Source organism: Desmodus rotundus, chromosome X (genome assembly GCF_022682495.2).
Source record: "Desmodus rotundus isolate HL8 chromosome X, HLdesRot8A.1, whole genome shotgun sequence".
NCBI classification, from domain to species: domain Eukaryota; kingdom Metazoa; phylum Chordata; class Mammalia; order Chiroptera; family Phyllostomidae; genus Desmodus; species Desmodus rotundus.
Genome location: NC_071400.1, coordinates 73,528,716 through 73,543,908, shown reverse-complemented (window position 1 = coordinate 73,543,908; position 15,193 = coordinate 73,528,716).

The following is a 15,193-nucleotide window of genomic DNA, read 5'->3' as shown; positions in this document are numbered from 1 at the left end:
TAGGACTCAAGCAGACCTACCCGCTCTGGGATTCAGCATCAGGGCAACAGCTGGAAGGGCACCAGTGGCAATATGGGGAGAAAGTGAAGTACAAGTAGGGAGACAGCTTCCTCCTGGGCAAAACTCCAGAGGCCAGGCAGCAGCATTGTCCCCTCTCTGAGCCCTCTCCCACACACAGAGCAATAGAACCGTGACACAGGTTGTTCTGCCCTGGCAATTATGTAAGGCTCTGCCTCATACAACTTAACAGGTGCCCTTAGACAGGAAGTCAAAGCAGCTCTACCTAATACACAGACACAAACCCAGGGAGGCTGCCAAAATGAGGAGACAAAGAAATATGGCCCAAATGAAAGAACAGAACTAAACTCCAGAAAAAGAACTAAATGAAATGAAGATAAGCAAACTATCAGATGCACAGTTCAAAACACTGGTTATCAGGATGCTCACAGAACTCATTGGGTACTGCAACAGCATGAGAGAGACCTGGGCAGAAATGAAGGGTGCATTAAGTGAAATAAAGAAAAATCTACAGGGAACCAACAGTGGAGGGGATGAAGCCGAGATTCAAATCAACACTTTGGAACACAAGGAAGGAAAAAGGATTCAATCAGAATAGCAAGAAGAAAAAAGAATTTTAAAAAATAACAAAAATGAGGATAGCATAAGGAGCCTCTGGGCCTTCTTCAAACACACCAACATCCAAATCATTGGGGGGCCAGAAGGAGAAGAGGAAGAGCAAGAAATTGAAAATTTATTTCAAAAAATAATGAAACTTCCCCAATCTAGTGAAGGAAATAGACATACAAGTCTAGGAAGCACAGAGTCCACAACAAGATGAATCTAAAGAGGCCCACACCAAGACACATCATTATTAAAATGCCAAAGGTTAAAGATAAAGAGAGAATCTTAAAAGCAGCAAGAGAAAAGAAGAGAGCTACCTACAAAGTAGTTCCCAGAAGACTGTCAGCTGATTTCTAAAAAGAAACTGCAGGCTAGAAGGGATTGGCAAGAAATATTCAAAGTGATGAAAGGCAAGGACCTCCAACCTAGATACTCTATCCCGAAAAGCTATCATTTAGAATGGAAGGGTAGATAAAGTGCTTCCCAGATAAGGCCAAGTTAAAGGAGTTCATCATCACCAAGCCATTATTGTATGAAACACTAAAGGGAGTTATATAAAAAAAAGAAGATCAGCCCTGGCTGGTGTAGCTCAGTGGACTGAGTGCCAGCCTACAAACCAAAGGGTCACCAGTTCAATTCCCACTCAGGGCACATGCCTGGGTTGCAGGCCAGGTCCCCAGTGGGGGAGTGTGCTAGAGGCAACCACACATTAATGCTTCTCTGCCTCTCTTTCTCCCTCCCTTCCCCTCTGTCTAAAAATAAAATAAATAAATACAAATTTTAAAAAAGGAAGATCAAAATGATGAACATTAAAGTGGCAATAAATTCACAACCATCAATAATTGAATCCAAATAACAAACTAAGCAAACAAGCAGAACAGAAACAGAATCATAGATATGGAGGTCATTTGGAGGGTTATCAGTTGGGAGTGGGAAGGGAGAGAATGGGGGTGGGAAAGGTACAGGGATTAAGAAGAACAAATTGGTAGGTCCAAAGTAGACAGAACGATGATAAGAACAGTATAAGTAATGGAGTAACCAAAGAACTTACATGCATAAACCATGGACATGAACTAAGGGGAGGATTGCTGGAGGTAATGGGGGTAGCAGGTGGAGGGGGAGAAAGGGGAAAAACTGGGATAACTGTAATAGCATAATCAATAAAATATATTTTTTAAAAAACCCTGGCTGGTGTGGCCAGTGGATTGAGCACTGGTCTATGAACCAGGGCGTCACCGGTTTGATTCTCAGTCAGCGCACATGCCTGGGTTGCGGGCCAGGCCTCCAGAAGGGGACGTGGGAGAGGCAACCACATATTGGGGTTTCTCTCCCTCTCTCCCTCCCCTCTGTCTAAAAATAAATAAATAAATATTTTAAAGATATATTTTTTAAAAATACATCTTTTGAACAGGAAAACAACATGTATATGAGTCAGCGTGCTCCAGAGAATATATAATATGTGTGTGTGTACACACACACAGATTTCTTTTAAGGAATTGGTTCATGTGGTTGTAGGGGCAGGTTGGAAAATCAGGCAGTATTTCTGTTAAAGTCTTGAGGCAAAATTCCTCTTACAAGAACAGTCATATTGGATTAAGGGCCCACCCTAGTCCAGTATGACCTCATCTTAACTACACAATTACATCTGCAACAACCCTATTCCTAATTAAGGTCAGTCTGTCATACCAGCGGTTAGAACTTCAACCTATCTTTTTGGTGGACAAAATTCAACCCACAACAACCTCATAAGAATATCAGTTCTCCCTAGGTTAATTAAGAAATTTATGTAAACCCAATGAAAATAAAAATGTTTTTATGGAGCTAGACAAGTTGATCCTAAAGTTTATATGTGGAAAACTGAAAACTATGAAAACCCTGAAAAGGGAAAGTTACATAGGTGAACTAGTCTTGCCAAATATTAAAACAAAGCCTATCTGATTAAACACAGAATAGTATGGTGTTAGGAGAGACCTGGTTCTTCTTGCTGCCACATGTAAAGAATTACAGATCAGCAAATCTATTAGCACGTAATCAGTTTATTAGTGGCCCATTCCCATGGAAGAGAACAGGACTGGGTAGAGTGGGGGTGAAGGGCAAAGTTTCAGGGCAAAGCAGGGAGGCAAAAGTAAGAGAGGCTGAAGACCAGGGTGGCAAGCCCCCGTGTGGTCTCAGGCCCGGTGGCCCACGAGACAGTGCCAAGAGCACCCCAAGACCCCAAGAGAGAGAAAAAGAGAGAGAGTCCTTTGTTCTGAGGACTTATATAGTTGGATAGGAGAAAAAAGTTACATATTGATTAACGGGTAAATGTGGTACCAGCTTTCCTGGGGGGACATGACTACCCAAACTTAGGTATGAGTGGGGGTTTGTTAGCCCGAATCCTTATCTTGCTCCAGACTCCATTTGTTCATCTTCTAGTAAAACAAATATGTGACAGGAGGCAGTTAATTAAAATTGGGGCACTTTCCAAAGTTATTTATGGGCTCCTTCTGTAAGCATCAGGGACTCCCTCGTAAAACAGATAGTGACCAGAAGTAGACAATTAACTGAAGCAGTTTTATGGGCTTCTTCTTTGGGCACCGGGGACCCTCTCTCACATTCCAGGCCTTGGGATGAAAGCAGTTTCAAGGCCTTCTTTCCCAGATAGTGGAGACGCTATCTGGGACAGTGGAGACACAGAATTTCAAGGACTTCCCTTCTTTCTTACTAACATAGCGTTTCTTGTGATGTTGGAACACCTGGCAATATTATCAGACCAGGCTCAGGACTGCTGAGTTAGTGGCTGAGACACATCTCCTTCCTCCTCCCTGCCTCGGTTTACTATTCATTCTACCTAAGTGCAAAAAGGTGTTTCCTGGCAACCAGGATGCTAAATACTGGCCAGTAACAGCAGTGCAGTCTCAGAGTTCTGCCTATGCTGTCTCCTGCCTCACTGGTGCATTAGAGGACAGACAAACCAATGGAATAGAATAGAAAGTCCAGAGATGGACTGAAGTCCATATGGAAATTTAATATAGATAAAGGTGGCATGTTTTTAATAAATAATGTGGGGGCAACAGGATACCCATTTTGGAAGATAAAACTAGATCCACATCTCCCAGCACTCACAAGAGTAAACTCCAAATTGATGAGAGATCTAAATTGTAAAGAGAGAAAGAAACCATACAAATACTAGAAAAAAAACAATGAATTATTTTATAGCCTGAGTGTAGGGAACAACAGCTTTTCTAACTTGACTCAAAATTCAGATGCAATAAAATAAAATGCTGATAAATTTGACCATCTAAAATTTTTAATGATATTGTTGAAATATATTTTTAGATATTATATAACATATCTATTTCAGTGATGTTTTAGTAAATTTACCAAGTTGTGCGAGATCACCATAAATCAGCTTAGAACATTCTCATCACCCCAACAAGACCCCTCATGCACACTGACTATTAGCCCCATTTCCCACCTGACCTCCTGCCCCTGGCAACCATTACTCTGCTTTGTGTCTACAGATTTACTCTACAGATTTGCCTTTTCTGGACATTTTATATAAATGACATCATACAGCATGGGGTCTCTTGTGTATGGCTTTCACTGGGCATAATGTTTTTGAGGTTCCTTTATGTCATAGCATATATCCATAGTTCATTCATTTTTATTGTTGAATAGTATTCCTTGTATGGATATACCACATTTTGTCTATCCGTTCACAATGTGGAAGTATTATCAGTAACGATGTCAAAACCACCATAAAAATATCAAAAGGCAAATGACAACTAGGAGAAAATATCTGCAACATACATCATACATAAAGTACTAAGATCTCTAATATATAAAGAACTTTCAAAGTTTGAAAGAAGTCCAAAATTCCTATTTAGAAATGAGCCAGCCCTGGCTGGTGTGGTTCAATGGATTGAGTGCTGACCTGTGAACCAAGGGGCCACTGGTTCAATTCCGCCGGTTCAGGGCACATGCCTGGGTTGCAGGCCAGGTCCCCAGTTGGGGGCACTTGAGAGACAACCACACACTGATGTTTCTGCCTTCCCCTGTCTTTAAAAAATAAGTAAATAAATAAACAAAATCTTAAAAAAAAAAAAAGAAGCAGCAAGCCAAAGACATGAACAGACAATTCCCCTAAAAGGATATTAAAATGGCTCTTAAAATATATGAAAAGATGTTCAAATTCACTTATAATAGGAATGCAAAAGAGGGAGGGGATATAAAGGGACTAAATGGTAATGGGAAAAAATACAACAAAGATTTTTTTAGAAGAATGCAAAAGCCCAAAGGAAGAAAAAAAATTTTTAAGAAAAAACAATAAATTAAAATAAACAAAACAAACAAACAAACCAAAACAAACAAAAAAGAATGCAAATTAAAACCATACTGAGAGCCCTGGCTGGTGTGGCTCAGTGAGTTAGGTGTCATCCTGCAAACTCAAAGGTCGCCAGTTGGATTCCCGGTCAGGGCACATGCCTGGGTTGCAGGTTGGGTCCCTGGTTGGGGCTCTTACGGAAGGCAACTGATCAATGTTTCTCTCCCTCTCTTTCTCCCTCCCTTCCCCTCTCTCTCTCTCAAACAACAACAAGAAAAACCTATACTGAGAACACCAACTAGGATGGTTACAATAAAAAAGAAAGAAAATACCCTGGCTGGGTAGCTAAGTTGGTTAGAGTGTCATCCTGATACGCCAAGGTTGCAGGTTCGATCCTGGCCAGGGCACATACAAGAAGCAACCAATGAATGCATGAATAAGTAAAACAACAAATCAATGTTTTTGTCTCTCTCTAAAATCAATAAATTTTTAAAAAAGAAAAAATAACAAATATTAGTGAGGATGTGCAGAAATTGGAAGCCTCATACTAAGTTGAGAGAATGTAAAATGTTGCAGCCATTTTGGAAGACAGTCTGGCAGTTCCTCAAATGATTAAACGTAGAGTTACATATGGCCCATCCATTCTGCTCCTGGGTATCTACCGGAGAGAAATGAAACATACATCTACACAAAAACATGTTCATGGCAGCATTATTCATAACAGCCAAAAACGGAAACAACTTAAATGTCTATCAATTGATGAATCATAAATACAGTGTGGTATATCTACATAGTGGAATAGTGTCCTACCATAAAAGGGAGTACTACTACATGCTACAACATGAATGAACCTTGAAACACGCTAAGTGAAAGAAGCTGGACACAAAGTGTCACACTGTATGATTTCATTTATATGAAATGTCCAGAAAAGGCAACTCCTTAGAGTCAGGAAGTAGTTTAGAGATTGCCAGGGGCTTCGGAGAGGGGAGAATGAGGAATGACTACTAATGGGTACAGGGTTTCTTTGGGGGGTGATAAAAAATCCTAGAATTGATTGTAGTAATGATTACACAGCTCTGTGAAAATACGGAGAACCACTGAACTGTACACTTGAAATGGGTAAGTTGTATGGTATGTGAATTATACCTCGCCACAGCTGTTATTTAAAAAAGACTACAGTGAGATAACCATTTTTTATCTATCAGATTAGCAAACTAGCTATAAAAAAAGAGAATGTGGAAGATCTCTATGAGGTGAAATGGGGTGGTTTCCAGGATATATTGTAAAGTGAAAAAGAGTATAAATAGCCTGTTCCCATTTGTGTAAGAAAGGGGAAACAAGTAAAAATGCATATATCTCCTTATTTTTGCAAAAGGAAACACAGGAGGGATGACCCAGAAAACAACGAAGTTAATTGCCTATAAGGTGTGCCTGTGTCGGGGGAGAAAGGTGGAATAAATCGAGGAGGAACTGGCCCCTGCAGGGTATATCTTTTTGTGTAGTTTAATACTGAAAGGTCAGACGAGACAGCTTCAAGGGGCTCCTACTGTCCCAATATGGGCCAATTGGAGCAGCAAAACTAAGAGGAGAGTAAAGGATTATAACCCACTGAATATAATAGGAATCTATGAGACCACATTAATAATAAATAGGTAAGTATATCAATGGGGAGACAAGGGAGGTTCTTCCTTACAGCAATGCTGAGTGACATATATATGGAAGGACTAGTAGAATTGGAAAATTGTCACTTTGCATCCATCACAGTAAATATTGATGTGGACATGAATCATTAATGATGCTAAATCTACAGGAGAGTGTGATAAGGAGTAGGATATTTACAAAGTCTTAAAGTATCTAGCTAGTAATCATTTGTTAGCTGCAATGGGCAGAGTTGTAACTCTCCAGTGGAGACACTGGACAACGCCTCAGCGAGGTGATCCAAACGTACATTACTGAAGAGGGACAGAGAGATGTGTGCTTCTGGGTGTGATTCTCAGAGAAGGACACCAATCACTTTGAGAGTATAATGGCTGAGAAACTATAACCTGAATCTAATTGTGAGGAAACATCAGGCAAGCTCCAATTGAGGAACACTGTATAAAATAACTGGCCTGGACTCCTAAAAAATGTCACTATTGTGAAAAACAAAGGAAAGCTGAGAAACTGTTCCAGATAAAAGGGGACTATGAAGTCATACTGGACTGGAACCTGTACTGAAGAAAAAAATGCTATAAAGGACATTATTGGGACAATTGACAAAACTAAAATATGGACTATAATTATATAAAGTATGATATATAATGTTATATCACTGATAACTGTACTATGATCACATCAGAGAATATCTTTGTTCTTAGGAAATACACAATGAAGTATTGAGTAAAGCAGAAGAATGTCTGCAATCTCCTCTCAAATGTTTCAGATAAAATAAATAGTAATATGTCTGTTTGTTTGGAAATGCTGCGAGTTCGGTTCCAGACCACTGCAATAAAACAAGTATTGTAAAAGTGAGTCATGTGAATCTTTTGGTTTCCCAGTACATGGTTTACACTATACTGTAGTCTATTAAGTGTGCGATGCCATTATGTCTAAACAAAAGTATGTACCTTAATTAAAAAATACTTTATTGTTTAAAAATGTTAACTATCACCTGAGCCTTCAGTGAGTTGGAATCTTTTTGCTGGAAGAGGGTCTTACCTTCAACTTGTAAAAAATGCAGTGTCTTGCCCTGACCAGTGTGGCTCATTTGGTTGAGCATTATGCTGCAAGGCGAGAGGTCACTGGCTTGATTCCCAGTCAGGGCACATGCCTCGGTTGCAGGTTCCATCCCCAATTGGGGTGTGTGTGAGAGACAATTGATCGATGTTTCTCTCCCTCTTTTTCTCCCTCCTTTTCTCCCTCCATTTCCCTCTCTCCAAAAATAAATAAATAAAATCTTTTAAAAAATAAAATAAATTTAAAAGGCACAGTGTCTGTGAAGTACAATAAACCAAGGCATCATAGACATATACATACATACATACATACACACACTTACAAATCTATAAAGAGAATAAAACAAACATAGCAAAGTTTAAAATGGGCTGCAGTGGTTCATACTGTCTCAGCCTGGCTGAGCAGGAATCACGTTTCCCAGAGTCCCCTTCCCCACATGGCTCCAGGTAAGAGCTGGCTCAGAGACTACTGTAAGAGATTTGGCATATGGAAATAAAACATTACTCTCAGAAGGTAGTTGGCAGGAAATGCAGTAGAAGACAAACAGGTGCAGAGGTGTTCTCAGATTCCAGTTCTTCCTGACTGACTGCTGGTCTAGTGCCCCCTCCCCTAGTCCATCACCAGGCCCTTGGCTGAGGGCATCTCAAAGGCAACAACCACCCCCACCCCGCTCCACCTCCCTGCCATCCTCCCTTGGACCCCAGAGCCACTCTGGAGGTTGAATGGGCCTGGCTCCTCAAACTGACTTGTTGGTGACCCTTCTCATCTTCCAGCTCCCCTTTCACATGTCGTCACCTCCCCAGCACCCTCCACAGCTCTGTTCCCTCTATTCCCTGTAACAAATTCTCACTCACAGTGGCCCTTCTTCCCTGACAAAGCCCTGATGTAGGGGAATCTGAGTAAAGGGTATATGAGAGTTCTCTGTATTCTTGCAACTTTTTTTGCAAGTGTGAAATAGTTTCAAAATAAAGTTTTAAATATTTTTTTTATGATTTAAAATATTGAATGATCCTCTCACTAAAAGGTTTTAAAAAAGGGTTTTTACTTCTGGTACAAAAATTAGTATGTGGAGTAGGCACTAACCTATTTCCCATGACAGGACCCCCTCCAAATGAGGCCCTGGCAAGACAGCAGGTGGAGGAAGGCTTTGCAGCCTTCTGCTTGTTTCACCATTGGCCTGCTTTGAGGACACATGAGTAGGCAGAGATAAACAAAAGACTGGGACGAAGCAGCAAGTCGCTGGGGCTGGACCCAACCAATCCCTTCCTGCCACCTGATTGCACTGAGGGACCCAGACCAGATTACAACACAAGGGGCATTTTGTTGCTAGAGAAAATGAGATAGAACACAAATTTCACTGCCATTCTGGTAGCTACTGAAAGATGCTGGATAACTACCCAGCCTTCAGCCATTGTATTCACGGGGGGAAAAACAGCATAAGAAGGCAGAAGATTAGAATCAGAGCCACAGAGCTCTAAAATTACTTTCAGCAGTAACTGAAAATAGGAGAGCCAATATATCCGCCTATTGTTTTATTCATCCAGCTTCTCTTGAGGCACTATGCTATTTATTCCCTTTGGTAGAATTTAAGAACAAATATTCCAAGGAAATCAGCATAGGATGTGGCAAAAAAATTCATAAAATACCTGAATCCTAAATGTTCAGTTTTCACAGCCATAATTCAGGAATAGTCTCATGCTTTGTAAAATGTTGGCCAGCATTCCAGAGCAATTTTGATGAAATACATTTCTGATTTTTAAACCACAAGGCAGAAAATCATAAAAAAATAAAATCTTGGCTAGGGAATATAGTCAATAGTATTGTAATAACTATGCATGGTGCCAGGGAGGTATTGAAAATATTGGGGAGGAAAACTTTGAAAAGTATATGATGTCTAACCACTATGCTGTACACCTGAAACTAACACGAAATAATATTGAATGTAAACTATAATTGAAAAATTAAAAAATAAAATTTAAAAAACCCAACTAAATAAATAAATACATTGTTGCCATCATTAGAGTAAGACTTGATTCAGGCAAGAGTCATCAATTGATGCTAAATATAGTCAGTTAAATGTTAGATAAAGAAATGAATATTTACATAGTCTCAAAGTATCTTCCCACAAATTATTTATTAAATACAAAGTGGGAAATACTGACTTTACAGTGGAGAAATCTGGTGAACACTATCTTAATATAACTAGTAGGCAGACACACAGCATCACGTACCTCCTAGTGTGATACTGTGTAGATAAAATACCACTTCTGTGGGTTTCCTGCCCAAAATGAACATCTGAAGGTAGTCACAAGGAAACATCAAATGAACCCAAATTGAGGGATATTCTATCAAAGAACTGGCCTGTAGTCTTCTAAAATGTCAATGTCATGAATGCCAAAGAAAGGCAGAGGACTGTTGTAGATTAAAAGAGACTAAAGAGACATCACAGTTAAATGCAATGTGCAATTCCAGTCTGGATCCTGGACTAGAAAAACAAAATTATTATACAAGACATTATTGGGACAATTGGCAAAATTTGAATACACAACTTGTAGATTATGGTATTACATCAATGTTAAGGGCCTTGATTTTGATGGGTGTGTTGTGGTAACGTAAAAGAAAGTCCATGAATGTCCATATGCTTAGGAAATACTGTAAGTTCTTAAGAAATACCCTTAGGACTTCCGGCCAAGATGGAGGCGTAGGTAGACACACTGTGCCTCCTCGCACAACCAAAAGAAGGACAACAACAATTTAAAAACAAAAAACAACCAGAACTGACAGAAAATCGAACTGTATGGAAGTCCAACAACCAAGGAGTTAAAGAAGAAACACTCACCCAGACCGGCAGGAGGGGCGGAGACGGGCAGCCGAGGTGGAGAGGACCCGAAGCAAGGCTGGTGGACCCAGAGAGGTGGCGGATTGTGGAATAGGGTAAGTAAAGCTACAGCTGGCCAGCGAGGCAGCAGCTGGTGGACCCAGTGACAGACAGCGCAACCCAGGGCTCCAGCGTGGGGAAATAAAGCCTCAAACCACTGACTGAAAACACCTGTGGGGGTTGAGGTAGCAGCGGGAGAAACTCCCAGCTTCACAGGAGAGTTCATTGGAGAGACCCACAGGGGCCTAGAATGTACATAAACCCACCCACTCGGGAATCAGCACCAGAGGGGCCCAATTTGATTGTGGGTAGCGGAAGGAGTGACTGAAAACCATCATTGAGCAGAGCAAGCGGCACTGTTCCCTCTCGGCCCCTCCCCCACATACAGCGTCACAGCCCAGCAACCAGCATTACCCCGCCCAGGTGAACACCTAAGGCTCCACCCCTTTACATAACAGGTGCACCAAGACAAAAAAATATGGCCCAAATGAAAGAACAGATCAAAGCTCCAGAAAAAATACAACTAAGCAATGAAGAGATAGCCAACCTATCAGATGCACAGTTCAAAACACTGGCAATCAGGAAGCTCACAGAATTGGTTGAATTTGGGCACAAATTAGATGAAAAAATGAAGGCTATGCTAAGAGAAACAAAGGAAAATGTACAGGGAACCAATAGTGATGCGAAGGAAACTGCAACTCAAATCAATGCTGTGGACCAGAAGGAAGAAAGAAACATCCAACCAGAAAAGAATGAAGAAACAAGAATTTGGAAAAATGAGGAGAGGCTTAGGAACCTCCAGGACATCTTGAAACGTTCCAACATCCGAATTATAGGGGTACCAGAAGGAGAAGAGGAAGAACAAAAAATTGAAAACTTATTTGAACAAATAATGAAGTAGAACTTCCCTAAGCTGGCAAAGGAAATAGACTTCCAGGAAGTCCAGGAACCTCTGAGAGTCCCAAAGAAGCTGGACCCAAGGAGGAACACACCAAGGCATATCATAATTACATTACCCAAGATTAAGCAGAAGGAGAGAATCTTAGAAGCAGCAAGAGAAAAGGACACAGTTACTCACAAAGGAGTTCCCATAAGACTGTCAGCTGATTTCTCCAAAGAGACCTTACAGGCAAGAAGGGGCTGGCAAGAAGTATTCCAAGTCATGAAAGGCAAGGACCTACATCCAAGATTACTGTATCCAGCAAAGCTATCATTTAGAATGGAAGGGCAGATAAAGTGCTTCCCAGATAAGGTCAAATTAAAGGAGTTCATCATCACCAAGCCCTTATTATATGAAATGTTAAAGGGATTAATCTAAGAAAAAGAAGATAAAAAATAGGAACAGTAAAAATGACAGCAAACCTAGTTATTAACAACCACACCTAAAACAAAAACAAAAGCAATCTAAGCAAACAACTGGAACAGGAACAGAACCACAGAAATGGAGCTCACACGGAGGGTTATCAACAGGGGAGTGGGAGGGGGAGAGAGAGGGGAAAGGTACCGAGAATAAGTAGCATAAATGGTAGGTAGAAAATAGACAGGGGGAGGGTAAGAATAGTATAGGAAATCTAGTAGCCAAAGAAATTATAAGTATGGCCCATGGACATGAACTATAGGGGGGAATGTGGGAGGGAGGGGGTGTGCAGGATGGAGTGGAGTGAAGGGGGGAAATAGGACAACTGTAATAGCATAATCAATAAAATATATTTAAAAATAAAGTACAAAAGATTTAATTTTGAAAAAAAAATACCCTTAGGGTAGAGAAAACAATAAAGTATGGTAAAATGTTGATAAATGTGGGTGAAGGATATATGGAAGTTCTTTTGACACTTCTTGTTTTGTAATTCTTGTTTTAAACTATTTTTACTTTTCTGTGAGTTTTCAACATAAAAAGTTGAAAAGAACAATTAAAATAAAAAGATGCAGTCTCTAAGGTCCACTGTATTGAAACTCAATGAGAAGTCACATCATTAATATCAAGCAGGATATCATAGGACCTCCTGTGATAGAAGGTTAGAAGAAAGTGTGTGTGGCAAATTTTCAATAGACTGGGATCTATCTTTGTATTTGCTTGTCTTCTTCCATCCTTTTCCTTTCAAAGATGATGAACTTGTTGACCATGTTCATGTTAGTGTCTCTGAGTTGAGTCACACAGTCGGTCCTGACAGCTTTATGTTAAAGAGGTAGCACAGAGAGTAGAAGTGCCAGTTCCAATAATATTAAAAGAAATATTAGTTAAAGTAATGATAAACCTTTAGCTCTCATCTTTTAAAGATGTTTAGCCTCATCTTTTAAAACACAGTGAAATATACAGCAGTACTAATTTACCTGCAAAAGCTCTGGCTGGTGTGGCTCACTGGATTGTGCGCTGGCCTGTGAACCAAAGGGTCACCAGTTCGATTCCCAGTCAGGGCACATGCCTGGGTTGCGGGCCAGCTCCCTAGTAGAAGGCCTGTGAGAGGCAATCACACATTGATGTTTCTCTCCCTCTCTTTCTCCCTCCCTTCACCTCTCTCTAAAAGTAAATAAGTAAAATCTTTAAAAACAAGACAAACAAACAAAAACAACCCTAATTTACCTGCAATGATGGGTAGTCAGAGGTTAGCACTACTGATGTTCTCTAATCCCAAAACTGTTTGGTCACTTTTTGCTTCAGTCATTGAATTCTCTACAGCTCTGCTCATTTCTTGCCCTGTATCTCTTTCAAGTCTCTCTTCAAGTGCTGGATAAGTTCCATTGCAATGTCTTACCCTCTGTTTGGGCCATTTATTGTTACACTAATAACCAACGAATATCTACCAGGCACAAAACTTATGGAAAACTATATTTAGCTGGCATCTACCAGTCTGGAATTTACCACAAAAGTCACTTACACGTTGTCTGTACCTCCAGTTCTCTAGTGATGAAATGCCCCTCTGAGTGGGCAGATCTTGTCTCGTTCAATTTGGGCCACATCCAGTCAACATATCAGAAAAGCTTGTGGGGAGAAGGAATATTTCATTTGGTGCTACTTTCCCTGGCCTAAGGAAACTTACAACATAATCGGAAGGACAGAAACACATCAGACGTTAAGTGATCAGTGCAGAGGACTTATGTGAGAGATAGGAAACCTTAATCCTGGTCTACCATGAATTCACTGCATGACCATGGCAAATAACATGATCTCTTAAGGCTTCATGCCTTATTTGTAAAATGAGGCAGTTTGATTGGATGATAATACCTGAAATTCACTCAGCACTTATATTAATAGGCCCAATGCTCAGCACTGAACAAAGATTAACATATTGAAATCTCACAATACTGCTGGGAGGTACATACTACTATTATCCTCATTCGACAGATAGTCTATGAGATTCTTTCAACTCCAATGTTCTATAATTATGTCATTCAAATTAAGTAATACGGTAAACTGTATTTTCCAAAAGTGGCCACAATATTTCCCACCCCACATGCTCTTCTTAAAGTGTGACTCTGACACTCCTGCCTTTGAGGGTGGGTCTATGTCCCCTCTCATTGAATTTGGGTAGGCTTGTGACTAGAGAAAATGTGTGATGTTATGTGACTTGAGGCAAGATCATAAAAGCCAACAGAGCTTATATTAATTTCCTATTGCTGCACAGCAGATTACCACAAATTTAGTGGCTTACAACAATACCCATTTAATTAGCTCACAGTCTGTAGGTCAGAATTTTGGGTACAGCATGGCTGGGTTCTACACTCGGGGTTTCATGAGATCAAAATGAAGGTGTTGGCTAAACTGCGTTTTCAGAGGGTCATTGGGGACCATCTTAGAATTCTGTCTACCACATAGCTTCTGTTTGATTCTCTTGTTTTGTTGTTCTTAGAGTTTAGCCACTACGCTGTGAGGAAGCACAAGCAGCTTCTGGAGAGGAACTGAGACCTGCCCACCAATAGTCCCAGCTGAGCTCCCAGCCAACAACCAGTATCAACTTGCCAGCCATGTAGTGAGTCACTTTGAAAGTGAACCCTCCAGCCTCAAGCTAAGCTGCCCAGCTGGCAGTCCATGGAACAGATGAGCTGTCCTTACTGAGTCCAGCCCAAATTGCAAGTTTGTGAGTAAAGGAAGGGATTATTGTTCTAAGCCACTAAGATTTGGGATGACTTGTTATGCAGTAATAGATCATTGAAACCAAGTAACAACCCAAGTGAGATGATCTACACAAGGGTGTCAAACTCATTTTCACCGGGGGCCACATCAGCCTCGCAGTTGCCTTCAAAGGGCCGAATGTAATTTTAGGACTGTGTACATGTAACTACTCCTTAACAGTTAAGTGAGAGCTTGGCGCTGCTGCCGGGTAGAAGAAACAAGGTGCCGGCTGGATAAAACAAGGTGGAGGGCCAGATTTGGCCCGTGGGCCTTGTGTTTGCCACCTGTGCTCTACAAGTACTAAAACCTTCTGTGGACAAGGAGTGGTAATGTACATTTCTTTTAGGACATCGGAGCATCTGGAAGTGTAGGCCTACAATGTCATTTAATTCATGCTTGCTGATTTATTAATTCAAACTTATACTCAACTGATTTATACCAGTATACCAATCATCCATATTTGGAAGCTTAGCATTTTAGAAGGGTTAACTAAAAAGTATGCGGCTTTCCTTTTGAGCAATGGCTATACTATATATTTTAAAGTTTTATTTGTGAAATATTT